This window comes from Pseudophryne corroboree, chromosome 3 (assembly GCF_028390025.1).
Source record: "Pseudophryne corroboree isolate aPseCor3 chromosome 3, aPseCor3.hap2, whole genome shotgun sequence".
NCBI classification, from domain to species: domain Eukaryota; kingdom Metazoa; phylum Chordata; class Amphibia; order Anura; family Myobatrachidae; genus Pseudophryne; species Pseudophryne corroboree.
The window spans coordinates 115,218,678-115,227,438 of NC_086446.1; the positions used below are offsets into that span (position 1 = coordinate 115,218,678).

Consider the following 8,761-nt stretch of genomic DNA (forward strand, 5'->3'; position numbering starts at 1 on the left):
TGGTGTTGGCAGTATAAAAATATCTACAGCACCTTGTATTCCCAGGTGGTCTCCCATCCAAGTACTAACCAGGCCCAACACTGCTTAGCTTCCAAGATCAGATGAGATTGGGCATATCCAGTGTGGTATGGCTGTAGAAGAGCTTTGTGGTTTCTGTTAGTACTTTTCTACTTCTAACTACTGGTTCATAAATGAATACGTTTGAAAATGGAATGCATCAACAGAACGGTGTTGGTAGTATAAAAATATCTACAGCACCTTGTATTCCCAGGTGGTCTCCCATCCAAGTACTAACCAGGCCCAACACTGCTTAGCTTCCAAGCTCAGATGAGATTGGGCGTATCCAGTGTGGTGTGGCTGTAGATGAGCTTTATGGTTTCTGTTAGAACTTTTCTACTTCTAACTACTGTTTCATAAATGAATACGTTTGAAAATGGAATGCATCAACAGAACGGTGTTGGCAGTATAAAAATATCTACAGCACCTTGTATTCCCAGGTGGTCTCCCATCCAAGTACTAACAAGGCCCAACACTGCTTAGCTTCCAAGATCAGATGAGATTGGGCGTATCCAGTGTGGTGTTGCTGTAGATGAACTTTCTGGTTTCTGTTAGAACTTTTCTACTTCTAACTACTGGTTCATAAATGAATACATTTTAAAATGGAATGCATCAACAGAACGGTGTTGGCAGTATAAAAATATCTACAGCACCTTGTATTCCCAGGTGGTCTCCCATCCAAGTACTAACAAGGCCCAACACTGCTTAGCTTCCAAGATGAGATGAGATTGGGCGTATCCAGTGTAGTGTTGCTGTAGATGAGCTTCGTGGTTTCTGTTAGAACTTTTCTACTTCTAACTACTGGTTCATAAATGAATACGTTTGAAAATGGAATGCATCAACAGAAGGGTGTTGGCAGTATAAAAATATCTACAGCACCTTGTATTCCCAGGTGGTCTCCCATCCAAGTACTAACCAGGCCCAACACTGCTTAGCTTCCAAGATCAGATGAGATTGGGCGTATCCAGTGTGGTGTGGCTGTAGATGAGCTTTGTGGTTTCTGTTAGAACTTTTCTACTTCTAATTACTGGTTCATAAATGAATACGTTTGAAAATGGAATGCATCAACAGAACGGTGTTGGCAGTATAAAAATATCTACAGCACCTTGTATTCCCAGGTGGTCTCCCATCCAAGTACTAACCAGGCCCAACACTGCTTAGCTTCCAAGATCAGATGAGATTGGGCGTATCCAGAAAGGTGTGGCTGTGGATGAGCTTTGTGGTTTCTGTTAGAACTTTTCTACTTCTAACTACTGGTTCATAAATTAATACGTTTGAAAATGGAATGCATCAACAGAACGGTGATGGCAGTATAAAAATATCTACAGCACCTTGTATTCCCAGGTGGTCTCCCATCCAAGTACTAACCAGGCCCAACACTGCTTAGCTTCCAAGATCAGATGAGATTGGGCGTATCCAGTGTGGTGTTGCTGTAGATGAAATTTCTGGTTTCTGTTAGAACTTTTCTACTTCTAACTACTGGTTCATAAATTAATACGTTTTAAAATGGAATGCATCAACAGAACGGTGTTGGCAGTATAAAAATATCTACAGCACCTTGTATTCCCAGGTGGTCTCCCATCCAAGTACTAACCAGGCCCAACACTGCTTAGCTTCCAGGATCAGATGAGATTGGGCGTATCCAGTGTGGTGTGGCTGTAGATGATCTTTGTGGTTTCTGTTAGAACTTTTCTACTTCTAACTACTGGTTCATAAATGAATTCGTTTGAAAATGGAATGCATCAACAGAACGGTGTTGGCAGTATAAAAATATCTACAGCACCTTGTATTCCCAGGTGGTCTCCCATCCAAGTACTAACCAGGCCCAACACTGCTTAGCTTCCAAGATCAGATGAGATTGGACGTATCCAGTGTGGTGTGGCTGTACATGAACTTTTTGGTTTCTGTTAGAACTTTTCTACTTCTAACTACTGGTTCATAAATGAATACGTTTTAAAATGGAATGCATCAACAGAACGGTGTTGGCAGTATAAAATTATCTACAGCACCTTGTATTCCCAGGTGGTCTCCCGTCCAAGTACTAACCAGGCCCAACACTGCTTAGCTTCCAAAATCAGATGAGATTGGGCGTATCCAGTGTGGTGTGGCTGTAGATGAGCTTTGTGGTTTCTGTTAGAACTTTTCTACTTCTAACTACTGGTCCATAAATGAATACGTTTGAAAATGGAATGCATCAACAGAAGGGTGTTGGCAGTATAAAAATATCTACAGCACCTTGTATTCCCAGGTGGTCTCCCATCCAAGTACTAACCAGGCCCAACACTGCTTAGCTTCCAAGCTCAGATGAGATTGGGCGTATCCAGTGTGGTGTGGCTGTAGATGAGCTTTATAGTTTCTGTTAGAACTTTTCTACTTCTAACTACTGTTTCATAAATGAATACGTTTGAAAATGGAATGCATCAACAGAACGGTGTTGGTAGTATAAAAATATCTACAGCACCTTGTATTCCCAGGTGGTCTCCCATCCAAGTACTAACCAGGCCCAACACTGCTTAGCTTCCAAGATCAGATGAGATTGGACGTATCCAGTGTGGTGTGGCTGTACATGAACTTTTTGGTTTCTGTTAGAACTTTTCTACTTCTAACTACTGGTTCATAAATGAATACGTTTTAAAATGGAATGCATCAACAGAACGGTGTTGGCAGTATAAAATTATCTACAGCACCTTGTATTCCCAGGTGGTCTCCCGTCCAAGTACTAACCAGGCCCAACACTGCTTAGCTTCCAAGATCAGATGAGATTGGGCGTATCCAGTGTGGTGTGGCTGTAGATGAGTTTTGTGGTTTCTGTTAGAACTTTTCTACTTCTAACTACTGGTCCATAAATGAATACGTTTGAAAATGGAATGCATCAACAGAAGGGTGTTGGCAGTATAAAAATATCTACAGCACCTTGTATTCCCAGGTGGTCTCCCATCCAAGTACTAACCAGGCCCAACACTGCTTAGCTTCCAAGCTCAGATGAGATTGGGCGTATCCAGTGTGGTGTGGCTGTAGATGAGCTTTATAGTTTCTGTTAGAACTTTTCTACTTCTAACTACTGGTTCATAAATGAATACGTTTTAAAATGGAATGCATCAACAGAAGGGTGTTGGCAGTATAAAAATATCTACAGCACCTTGTATTCCCAAGTAGTCTAGCATCCAAATACTAACCAGGCACAACACTGTTTAGCTTCCAAGATCAGATGAGATTGGGCGTATCCAGTGTGGTGTGGCTGTAGATGAGCTTTGTGGTTTCTGTTAGAACTTTTCTACTTCTAACTACTGGTTCATAAATGAATACGTTTGAAAATGGAATCCATCAACAGAACGGTGTTGGCAGTATTAAAATATCTACAGCACCTTGTATTCCCAGGTGGTCTCCCATCCAAGTACTAACCAGGCCCAACACTGCTTAGCTTCCAAGATCAGATGAGATTGGACGTATCCAGTGTGGTGTGGCTGTAGATAAACTTTTTGGTTTCTGTTAGAACTTTTCTACTTCTAACTCCTGGTTCATAAATGAATACGTTTAAAAATGGAATGCATCAACAGAACGGTGTTTTCAGTATAAAAATATCTACAGCACCTTGTATTACCGGGTGGTCTCCCATCCAAGTACTAACCAGGCCCAACACTGCTTAGCTTCCAAGATCAGATGAGATTGGGCGTATCCAGTGTGGTGTTGCTGTAGATGAACTTTCTGTTTTCTGTTAGAACTTTTCTACTTCTAACTACTGGTTCATAAATGAATACGTTTTAAAATGGAATGCATCAACAGAACGGTGTTGGCAGTATAAAAATATCTACAGCACCTTGTATTCCCAGGTGGTCTCCCATCCAAGTACTAATCAGGCCCAACACTGCTTAGCTTCCAAGATCAGATGAGATTGGGCGTATCCAGTGTGGTGTGGCTGTAGATGAGCTTTGTGGTTTCTGTTTGAACTTTTCTACTTCTAACTACTGGTTCATAAATGAATACATTTGAAAATTGAAAGCATCAACAGAACGGTGTTGGCAGTATAAAAATATCTACAGCACCTTGTATTCCCAGGTGGTCTCCCATCCAAGTACTAACCAGGCCCAACACTGCTTAGCTTCCAAGATCAGATGAGATTGGGCGTATCCAGTGTGGTGTTGCTGTAGATGAACTTTCTGGTTTCTGTTAGAACTTTTCTACTTCTAACTACTGGTTCATAAATGAATACGTTTTAAAATGGAATGCATCAACAGAATGGTGTTGGCAGTATAAAAATATCTACAGCACCTTGTATTCCCAGGTGGTCTCCCATCCAAGTACTAACCAGGCCCAACACTGCTTAGCTTCCAAGATCAGATGAGATTGGGCATATCCAGTGTGGTGTGGCTGTAGAAGAGCTTTGTGGTTTCTGTTAGTACTTTTCTACTTCTAACTACTGGTTTATAAATGAATACGTTTGAAAATGGAATGCATCAACAGAACGGTGTTGGTAGTATAAAAATATCTACAGCACCTTGTATTCCCAGGTGGTCTCCCATCCAAGTACTAACCAGGCCCAACACTGCTTAGCTTCCAAGCTCAGATGAGATTGGGCGTATCCAGTGTGGTGTGGCTGTAGATGAGCTTTATGGTTTCTGTTAGAACTTTTCTACTTCTAACTACTGTTTCATAAATGAATACTTTTGAAAATGGAATGCATCAACAGAACGGTGTTGGTAGTATAAAAATATCTACAGCACCTTGTATTCCCAGGTGGTCTCCCATCCAAGTACTAACCAGGCCCAACACTGCTTAGCTTCCAAGATCAGATGAGATTGGGCGTATCCAGTGTGGTGTGGCTGTAGATGAGCTTTGTGGTTTCTGTTAGAACTTTTCTACTTCTAACTACTGGTTCATAAATGAATTCGTTTGAAAATGGAATGCATCAACAGAACGGTGTTGGCAGTATAAAAATATCTACAGCACCTTGTATTCCCAGGTGGTCTCCCATCCAAATACTAACCAGGCCCAACACTGCTTAGCTTCCAAGATCAGATGAGATTGGACATATCCAGTGTGGTGTGGCTGTACATGAACTTTTTGGTTTCTGTTAGAACTTTTCTACTTCTAACTACTGGTTCATAAATGAATACGTTTTAAAATGGAATGCATCAACAGAACGGTGTTGGCAGTATAAAATTATCTACAGCACCTTGTATTCCCAGGTGGTCTCCCGTCCAAGTACTAACCAGGCCCAACACTGCTTAGCTTCCAAAATCAGATGAGATTGGGCGTATCCAGTGTGGTGTGGCTGTAGATGAGCTTTATGGTTTCTGTTTGAACTTTTCTACTTCTAACTACTGGTTCATAAATGAATACATTTGACAATTGAATGCATCAACAGAACGGTGTTGGCAGTATAAAAATATCTACAGCACCTTGTATTCCCAGGTGGTCTCCCATCCAAGTACTAACCAGGCCCAACACTGCTTAGCTTCCAAGATCAGATGAGATTGGGCGTATCCAGTGTGGTGTGGCTGTAGATGAGTTTTGTGGTTTCTGTTAGAACTTTTCTACTTCTAACTACTGGTCCATAAATGAATACGTTTGAAAATGGAATGCATCAACAGAAGGGTGTTGGCAGTATAAAAATATCTACAGCACCTTGTATTCCCAGGTGGTCTCCCATCCAAGTACTAACCAGGCCCAACACTGCTTAGCTTCCAAGATCAGATGAGATTGGGCGTATCCAGTGTGGTGTGGCTGTAGATGAGCTTTGTGGTTTCTGTTAGAACTTTTCTACTTCTAACTACTGGTTCATAAATGAATACGTTTGAAAATGGAATGCATCAACAGAACGGTGTTGGCAGTATAAAAATATCTACAGCACCTTGTATTCCCAGGTGGTCTCCCATCCAAGTACTAACCAGGCCCAACACTGCTTAGCTTCCAAGATCAGATGAGATTGGGCGTATCCAGTGTGGTGTGGCTGTAGACGAGCTTTGTGGTTTCTGTTAGAACTTTTCTACTTCTAACTACTGGTTCATAAATGAATACGTTTGAAAATGGAATGCATCAACAGAACGGTGTTGGCAGTATAAAAATATCTACAGCACCTTGTATTCCCAGGTGGTCTCCCATCCAAGTACTAACCCGGTCCAACACTGCTTAGCTTCCAAGATCAGATGAGATTGGGCGTATCCAGTGTGGTGTGGCTGTAGATGAGCTTTGTAGTTTCTGTTAGAACTTTTCTACTTCTAACTACTGGTTCATAAATGAATATGTTTTAAAATGGAATGCATCATCAGAACGGTGTAGGCAGTATAAAAATATCTACAGCACCTTGTATACCCAGGTGGTCTCCCATCCAAGTTCTAACCAGACCCAACACTGCTTAGCTTCCAAGATCAGATGAGATTGGGCGTATCCAGTGTGGTGTGGCTGTAGATGAAATTTGTGGTTTCTGTTAGAACTTTTCTACTTCTAACTACTGGTTCATAAATTAATTCGTTTGAAAATGGAATGCATCAACAGAACGGTGTTGGCAGTATAAAAATATCTACAGCACCTTGTATTCCCAGGTGGTCTCCCATCCAAGTACTAACCAGGCCCAACACTGCTTAGCTTCCAAGATCAGATGAGATTGGGCGTATCCAGTGTGGTGTGGCTGTAGATGAACTTTTTGGTTTCTGTTAGAACTTTTCTACTTCTAACTACTGGTTCATAAATGAGTACGTTTGAAAATGGAATGCATCAACAGAACGGTGTTGGCAGTATAAAAATATCTACAGCACCTTGTATTCCCAGGTGGTCTCCCATCCAAGTACAAACCAGGCCCAACACTGCTTAGCTTCCAAGATCAGATGAGATTGGACGTATCCAGTGTGGTGCGGCTGTAGATGAACTTTTTGGTTTCTGTTAGAACTTTTCTGCTTCTAACTACTGGTTCATAAATGAATACGTTGTAAAATGGAATGCATCAACAGAACGGTGTTGGCAGTATAAAATTATCTACAGCACCTTGTATTCCCAGGCGGTCTCCCATCCAAGTACTAACCAGGCCCAACACTGCTTAGCTTCCAAGATCAGATGAGATTGGGCGTATCCAGTGTGGTGTGGCTGTAGATGAGTTTTATGGTTTATATTTGAACTTTTCTACTTCTAACTACTGGTTCATAAATGAATACATTTGAAAATTGAATGCATCAACAGAACGGTGTTGGCAGTATAACAATATCTACAGCACCTTGTATTCCCAGGTGGTCTCCCATCCAAGTACTAACCAGGCCCAACACTACTTAGCTTCCAAGATCAGATGAGATTGGGCGTATCCAGTGTGGTGTGGCTGTAGATGAGCTTTGTGGTTTCTGTTAGAACTTTTCTACTTCTAACTACTGGTTCATAAATGAATACGTTTGAAAATGGAATGCATCAACAGAAGGGTGTTGGCAGTATAAAAATATCTACAGCACCTTGTATTCCCAGGTGGTCTCCCATCCAAGTACTAACCAGGCCCAACACTGCTTAGCTTCCAAGATCAGATGAGATTGGGCGTATCCAGTGTGGTGTGGCTGTAGATGAGCTTTGTGGTTTCTGTTAGAACTTTTCTACTTCTAATTACTGGTTCATAAATGAATACGTTTGAAAATGGAATGCATCAACAGAACGGTGTTGGCAGTATAAAAATATCTACAGCACCTTGTATTCCCAGGTGGTCTCCCATCCAAGTACTAACCAGGCCCAACACTGCTTAGCTTCCAAGATCAGATGAGATTGGGCGTATCCAGAAAGGTGTGGCTGTGGATGAGCTTTGTGGTTTCTGTTAGAACTTTTCTACTTCTAACTACTGGTTCATAAATTAATACGTTTGAAAATGGAATGCATCAACAGAACGGTGTTGGCAGTATAAAAATATCTACAGCACCTTGTATTCCCAGGTGGTCTCCCATCCAAGTACTAACCAGGCCCAACACTGCTTAGCTTCCAAGATCAGATGAGATTGGGCGTATCCAGTGTGGTGTTGCTGTAGATGAAATGTCTGGTTTCTGTTAGAACTTTTCTACTTCTAACTACTGGTTCATAAATGAATACGTTTTAAAATGGAATGCATCAACAGAACGGTGTTGGCAGTATAAAAATATCTACAGCACCTTGTATTCCCAGGTGGTCTCCCATCCAAGTACTAACCAGGCCCAACACTGCTTAGCTTCCAAGATCAGATGAGATTGGGCGTATCCAGTGTGGTGTGGCTGTAGATGAGCTTTGTGGTTTCTGTTAGAACTTTTCTACTTCTAACTACTGGTTCATAAATGAATTCGTTTGAAAATGGAATGCATCAACAGAACGGTGTTGGCAGTATAAAAATATCTACAGCACCTTGTATTCCCAGGTGGTCTCCCATCCAAGTACTAACCAGGCCCAACACTGCTTAGCTTCCAAGATCAGATGAGATTGGACGTATCCAGTGTAGTGTGGCTGTACATGAACTTTTTGGTTTCTGTTAGAACTTTTCTACTTCTAACTACTGGTTCATAAATGAATACGTTTTAAAATGGAATGCATCAACAGAACGGTGTTGGCAGTATAAAATTATCTACAGCACCTTGTATTCCCAGGTGGTCTCCCGTCCAAGTACTAACCAGGCCCAACACTGCTTAGCTTCCAAAATCAGATGAGATTGGGCGTATCCAGTGTGGTGTGGCTGTAGATGAGCTTTATGGTTTCTGTTTGAACTTTTCTACTT

General features: G+C 41.5%; 33 non-coding genes and 6 pseudogenes across 33 annotated transcripts; all 39 read right to left on the reverse strand.

Annotated features, from left to right (window-relative positions):
• Positions 1 to 20: 20 nt before the first annotated feature.
• LOC135058490 (5S ribosomal RNA) lies at positions 21 to 139 on the reverse strand. The gene has a single exon (XR_010244918.1). It is a non-coding gene; the product is annotated as a 5S ribosomal RNA (ribosomal RNA).
• A 107-nt stretch (positions 140 to 246) lies between these two features.
• On the reverse strand, positions 247 to 365 carry LOC135058324 (5S ribosomal RNA). The gene has a single exon (XR_010244754.1). It is a non-coding gene; the product is annotated as a 5S ribosomal RNA (ribosomal RNA).
• Positions 366 to 472: 107 nt separating this feature from the next.
• On the reverse strand, positions 473 to 591 carry LOC134900365 (5S ribosomal RNA). The gene has a single exon (XR_010173877.1). It is a non-coding gene; the product is annotated as a 5S ribosomal RNA (ribosomal RNA).
• A 107-nt stretch (positions 592 to 698) lies between these two features.
• Positions 699 to 817, reverse strand: LOC134888030 (5S ribosomal RNA; annotated as a pseudogene).
• A 107-nt stretch (positions 818 to 924) lies between these two features.
• LOC134893395 (5S ribosomal RNA) lies at positions 925 to 1,043 on the reverse strand. The gene has a single exon (XR_010171669.1). It is a non-coding gene; the product is annotated as a 5S ribosomal RNA (ribosomal RNA).
• Positions 1,044 to 1,150: 107 nt separating this feature from the next.
• LOC134886384 (5S ribosomal RNA) lies at positions 1,151 to 1,269 on the reverse strand. Its single transcript, XR_010170468.1, has one exon. It is a non-coding gene; the product is annotated as a 5S ribosomal RNA (ribosomal RNA).
• A 107-nt stretch (positions 1,270 to 1,376) lies between these two features.
• On the reverse strand, positions 1,377 to 1,495 carry LOC135059913 (5S ribosomal RNA). Its single transcript, XR_010246309.1, has one exon. It is a non-coding gene; the product is annotated as a 5S ribosomal RNA (ribosomal RNA).
• A 107-nt stretch (positions 1,496 to 1,602) lies between these two features.
• On the reverse strand, positions 1,603 to 1,721 carry LOC135066453 (5S ribosomal RNA). Its single transcript, XR_010252700.1, has one exon. It is a non-coding gene; the product is annotated as a 5S ribosomal RNA (ribosomal RNA).
• A 107-nt stretch (positions 1,722 to 1,828) lies between these two features.
• Positions 1,829 to 1,947, reverse strand: LOC135070909 (5S ribosomal RNA). The gene has a single exon (XR_010257057.1). It is a non-coding gene; the product is annotated as a 5S ribosomal RNA (ribosomal RNA).
• A 107-nt stretch (positions 1,948 to 2,054) lies between these two features.
• On the reverse strand, positions 2,055 to 2,173 carry LOC135069656 (5S ribosomal RNA). Its single transcript, XR_010255833.1, has one exon. It is a non-coding gene; the product is annotated as a 5S ribosomal RNA (ribosomal RNA).
• Positions 2,174 to 2,280: 107 nt separating this feature from the next.
• On the reverse strand, positions 2,281 to 2,399 carry LOC135058325 (5S ribosomal RNA). Its single transcript, XR_010244755.1, has one exon. It is a non-coding gene; the product is annotated as a 5S ribosomal RNA (ribosomal RNA).
• A 107-nt stretch (positions 2,400 to 2,506) lies between these two features.
• On the reverse strand, positions 2,507 to 2,625 carry LOC135070910 (5S ribosomal RNA). The gene has a single exon (XR_010257058.1). It is a non-coding gene; the product is annotated as a 5S ribosomal RNA (ribosomal RNA).
• A 107-nt stretch (positions 2,626 to 2,732) lies between these two features.
• On the reverse strand, positions 2,733 to 2,851 carry LOC135061759 (5S ribosomal RNA). Its single transcript, XR_010248131.1, has one exon. It is a non-coding gene; the product is annotated as a 5S ribosomal RNA (ribosomal RNA).
• A 107-nt stretch (positions 2,852 to 2,958) lies between these two features.
• On the reverse strand, positions 2,959 to 3,077 carry LOC135058326 (5S ribosomal RNA). The gene has a single exon (XR_010244756.1). It is a non-coding gene; the product is annotated as a 5S ribosomal RNA (ribosomal RNA).
• Positions 3,078 to 3,184: 107 nt separating this feature from the next.
• LOC134896880 (5S ribosomal RNA) lies at positions 3,185 to 3,303 on the reverse strand (annotated as a pseudogene).
• A 107-nt stretch (positions 3,304 to 3,410) lies between these two features.
• Positions 3,411 to 3,529, reverse strand: LOC135062302 (5S ribosomal RNA). Its single transcript, XR_010248655.1, has one exon. It is a non-coding gene; the product is annotated as a 5S ribosomal RNA (ribosomal RNA).
• Positions 3,530 to 3,636: 107 nt separating this feature from the next.
• On the reverse strand, positions 3,637 to 3,755 carry LOC134887251 (5S ribosomal RNA; annotated as a pseudogene).
• Positions 3,756 to 3,862: 107 nt separating this feature from the next.
• LOC134901166 (5S ribosomal RNA) lies at positions 3,863 to 3,981 on the reverse strand. The gene has a single exon (XR_010174659.1). It is a non-coding gene; the product is annotated as a 5S ribosomal RNA (ribosomal RNA).
• Positions 3,982 to 4,088: 107 nt separating this feature from the next.
• LOC135059916 (5S ribosomal RNA) lies at positions 4,089 to 4,207 on the reverse strand. The gene has a single exon (XR_010246311.1). It is a non-coding gene; the product is annotated as a 5S ribosomal RNA (ribosomal RNA).
• A 107-nt stretch (positions 4,208 to 4,314) lies between these two features.
• LOC135064464 (5S ribosomal RNA) lies at positions 4,315 to 4,433 on the reverse strand. Its single transcript, XR_010250771.1, has one exon. It is a non-coding gene; the product is annotated as a 5S ribosomal RNA (ribosomal RNA).
• A 107-nt stretch (positions 4,434 to 4,540) lies between these two features.
• Positions 4,541 to 4,659, reverse strand: LOC135058327 (5S ribosomal RNA). Its single transcript, XR_010244757.1, has one exon. It is a non-coding gene; the product is annotated as a 5S ribosomal RNA (ribosomal RNA).
• A 107-nt stretch (positions 4,660 to 4,766) lies between these two features.
• Positions 4,767 to 4,885, reverse strand: LOC134893407 (5S ribosomal RNA). The gene has a single exon (XR_010171670.1). It is a non-coding gene; the product is annotated as a 5S ribosomal RNA (ribosomal RNA).
• A 107-nt stretch (positions 4,886 to 4,992) lies between these two features.
• Positions 4,993 to 5,111, reverse strand: LOC134891449 (5S ribosomal RNA; annotated as a pseudogene).
• Positions 5,112 to 5,218: 107 nt separating this feature from the next.
• LOC135069657 (5S ribosomal RNA) lies at positions 5,219 to 5,337 on the reverse strand. The gene has a single exon (XR_010255834.1). It is a non-coding gene; the product is annotated as a 5S ribosomal RNA (ribosomal RNA).
• A 107-nt stretch (positions 5,338 to 5,444) lies between these two features.
• LOC134893418 (5S ribosomal RNA) lies at positions 5,445 to 5,563 on the reverse strand. The gene has a single exon (XR_010171671.1). It is a non-coding gene; the product is annotated as a 5S ribosomal RNA (ribosomal RNA).
• A 107-nt stretch (positions 5,564 to 5,670) lies between these two features.
• Positions 5,671 to 5,789, reverse strand: LOC134893429 (5S ribosomal RNA). The gene has a single exon (XR_010171672.1). It is a non-coding gene; the product is annotated as a 5S ribosomal RNA (ribosomal RNA).
• A 107-nt stretch (positions 5,790 to 5,896) lies between these two features.
• Positions 5,897 to 6,015, reverse strand: LOC134901831 (5S ribosomal RNA). Its single transcript, XR_010175310.1, has one exon. It is a non-coding gene; the product is annotated as a 5S ribosomal RNA (ribosomal RNA).
• Positions 6,016 to 6,122: 107 nt separating this feature from the next.
• On the reverse strand, positions 6,123 to 6,241 carry LOC135059319 (5S ribosomal RNA). The gene has a single exon (XR_010245726.1). It is a non-coding gene; the product is annotated as a 5S ribosomal RNA (ribosomal RNA).
• Positions 6,242 to 6,348: 107 nt separating this feature from the next.
• Positions 6,349 to 6,467, reverse strand: LOC134892622 (5S ribosomal RNA; annotated as a pseudogene).
• Positions 6,468 to 6,574: 107 nt separating this feature from the next.
• LOC134893441 (5S ribosomal RNA) lies at positions 6,575 to 6,693 on the reverse strand. Its single transcript, XR_010171673.1, has one exon. It is a non-coding gene; the product is annotated as a 5S ribosomal RNA (ribosomal RNA).
• A 107-nt stretch (positions 6,694 to 6,800) lies between these two features.
• LOC134886193 (5S ribosomal RNA) lies at positions 6,801 to 6,919 on the reverse strand. Its single transcript, XR_010170284.1, has one exon. It is a non-coding gene; the product is annotated as a 5S ribosomal RNA (ribosomal RNA).
• A 107-nt stretch (positions 6,920 to 7,026) lies between these two features.
• LOC134900916 (5S ribosomal RNA) lies at positions 7,027 to 7,145 on the reverse strand. The gene has a single exon (XR_010174417.1). It is a non-coding gene; the product is annotated as a 5S ribosomal RNA (ribosomal RNA).
• A 107-nt stretch (positions 7,146 to 7,252) lies between these two features.
• On the reverse strand, positions 7,253 to 7,371 carry LOC135060897 (5S ribosomal RNA). The gene has a single exon (XR_010247293.1). It is a non-coding gene; the product is annotated as a 5S ribosomal RNA (ribosomal RNA).
• A 107-nt stretch (positions 7,372 to 7,478) lies between these two features.
• On the reverse strand, positions 7,479 to 7,597 carry LOC134893452 (5S ribosomal RNA). Its single transcript, XR_010171675.1, has one exon. It is a non-coding gene; the product is annotated as a 5S ribosomal RNA (ribosomal RNA).
• Positions 7,598 to 7,704: 107 nt separating this feature from the next.
• Positions 7,705 to 7,823, reverse strand: LOC134886385 (5S ribosomal RNA). The gene has a single exon (XR_010170469.1). It is a non-coding gene; the product is annotated as a 5S ribosomal RNA (ribosomal RNA).
• Positions 7,824 to 7,930: 107 nt separating this feature from the next.
• Positions 7,931 to 8,049, reverse strand: LOC135059917 (5S ribosomal RNA). The gene has a single exon (XR_010246312.1). It is a non-coding gene; the product is annotated as a 5S ribosomal RNA (ribosomal RNA).
• Positions 8,050 to 8,156: 107 nt separating this feature from the next.
• On the reverse strand, positions 8,157 to 8,275 carry LOC134893464 (5S ribosomal RNA). The gene has a single exon (XR_010171676.1). It is a non-coding gene; the product is annotated as a 5S ribosomal RNA (ribosomal RNA).
• A 107-nt stretch (positions 8,276 to 8,382) lies between these two features.
• LOC134888338 (5S ribosomal RNA) lies at positions 8,383 to 8,501 on the reverse strand (annotated as a pseudogene).
• A 107-nt stretch (positions 8,502 to 8,608) lies between these two features.
• On the reverse strand, positions 8,609 to 8,727 carry LOC135069658 (5S ribosomal RNA). The gene has a single exon (XR_010255835.1). It is a non-coding gene; the product is annotated as a 5S ribosomal RNA (ribosomal RNA).
• Between the last annotated feature and the right edge of the window lie 34 nt (positions 8,728 to 8,761).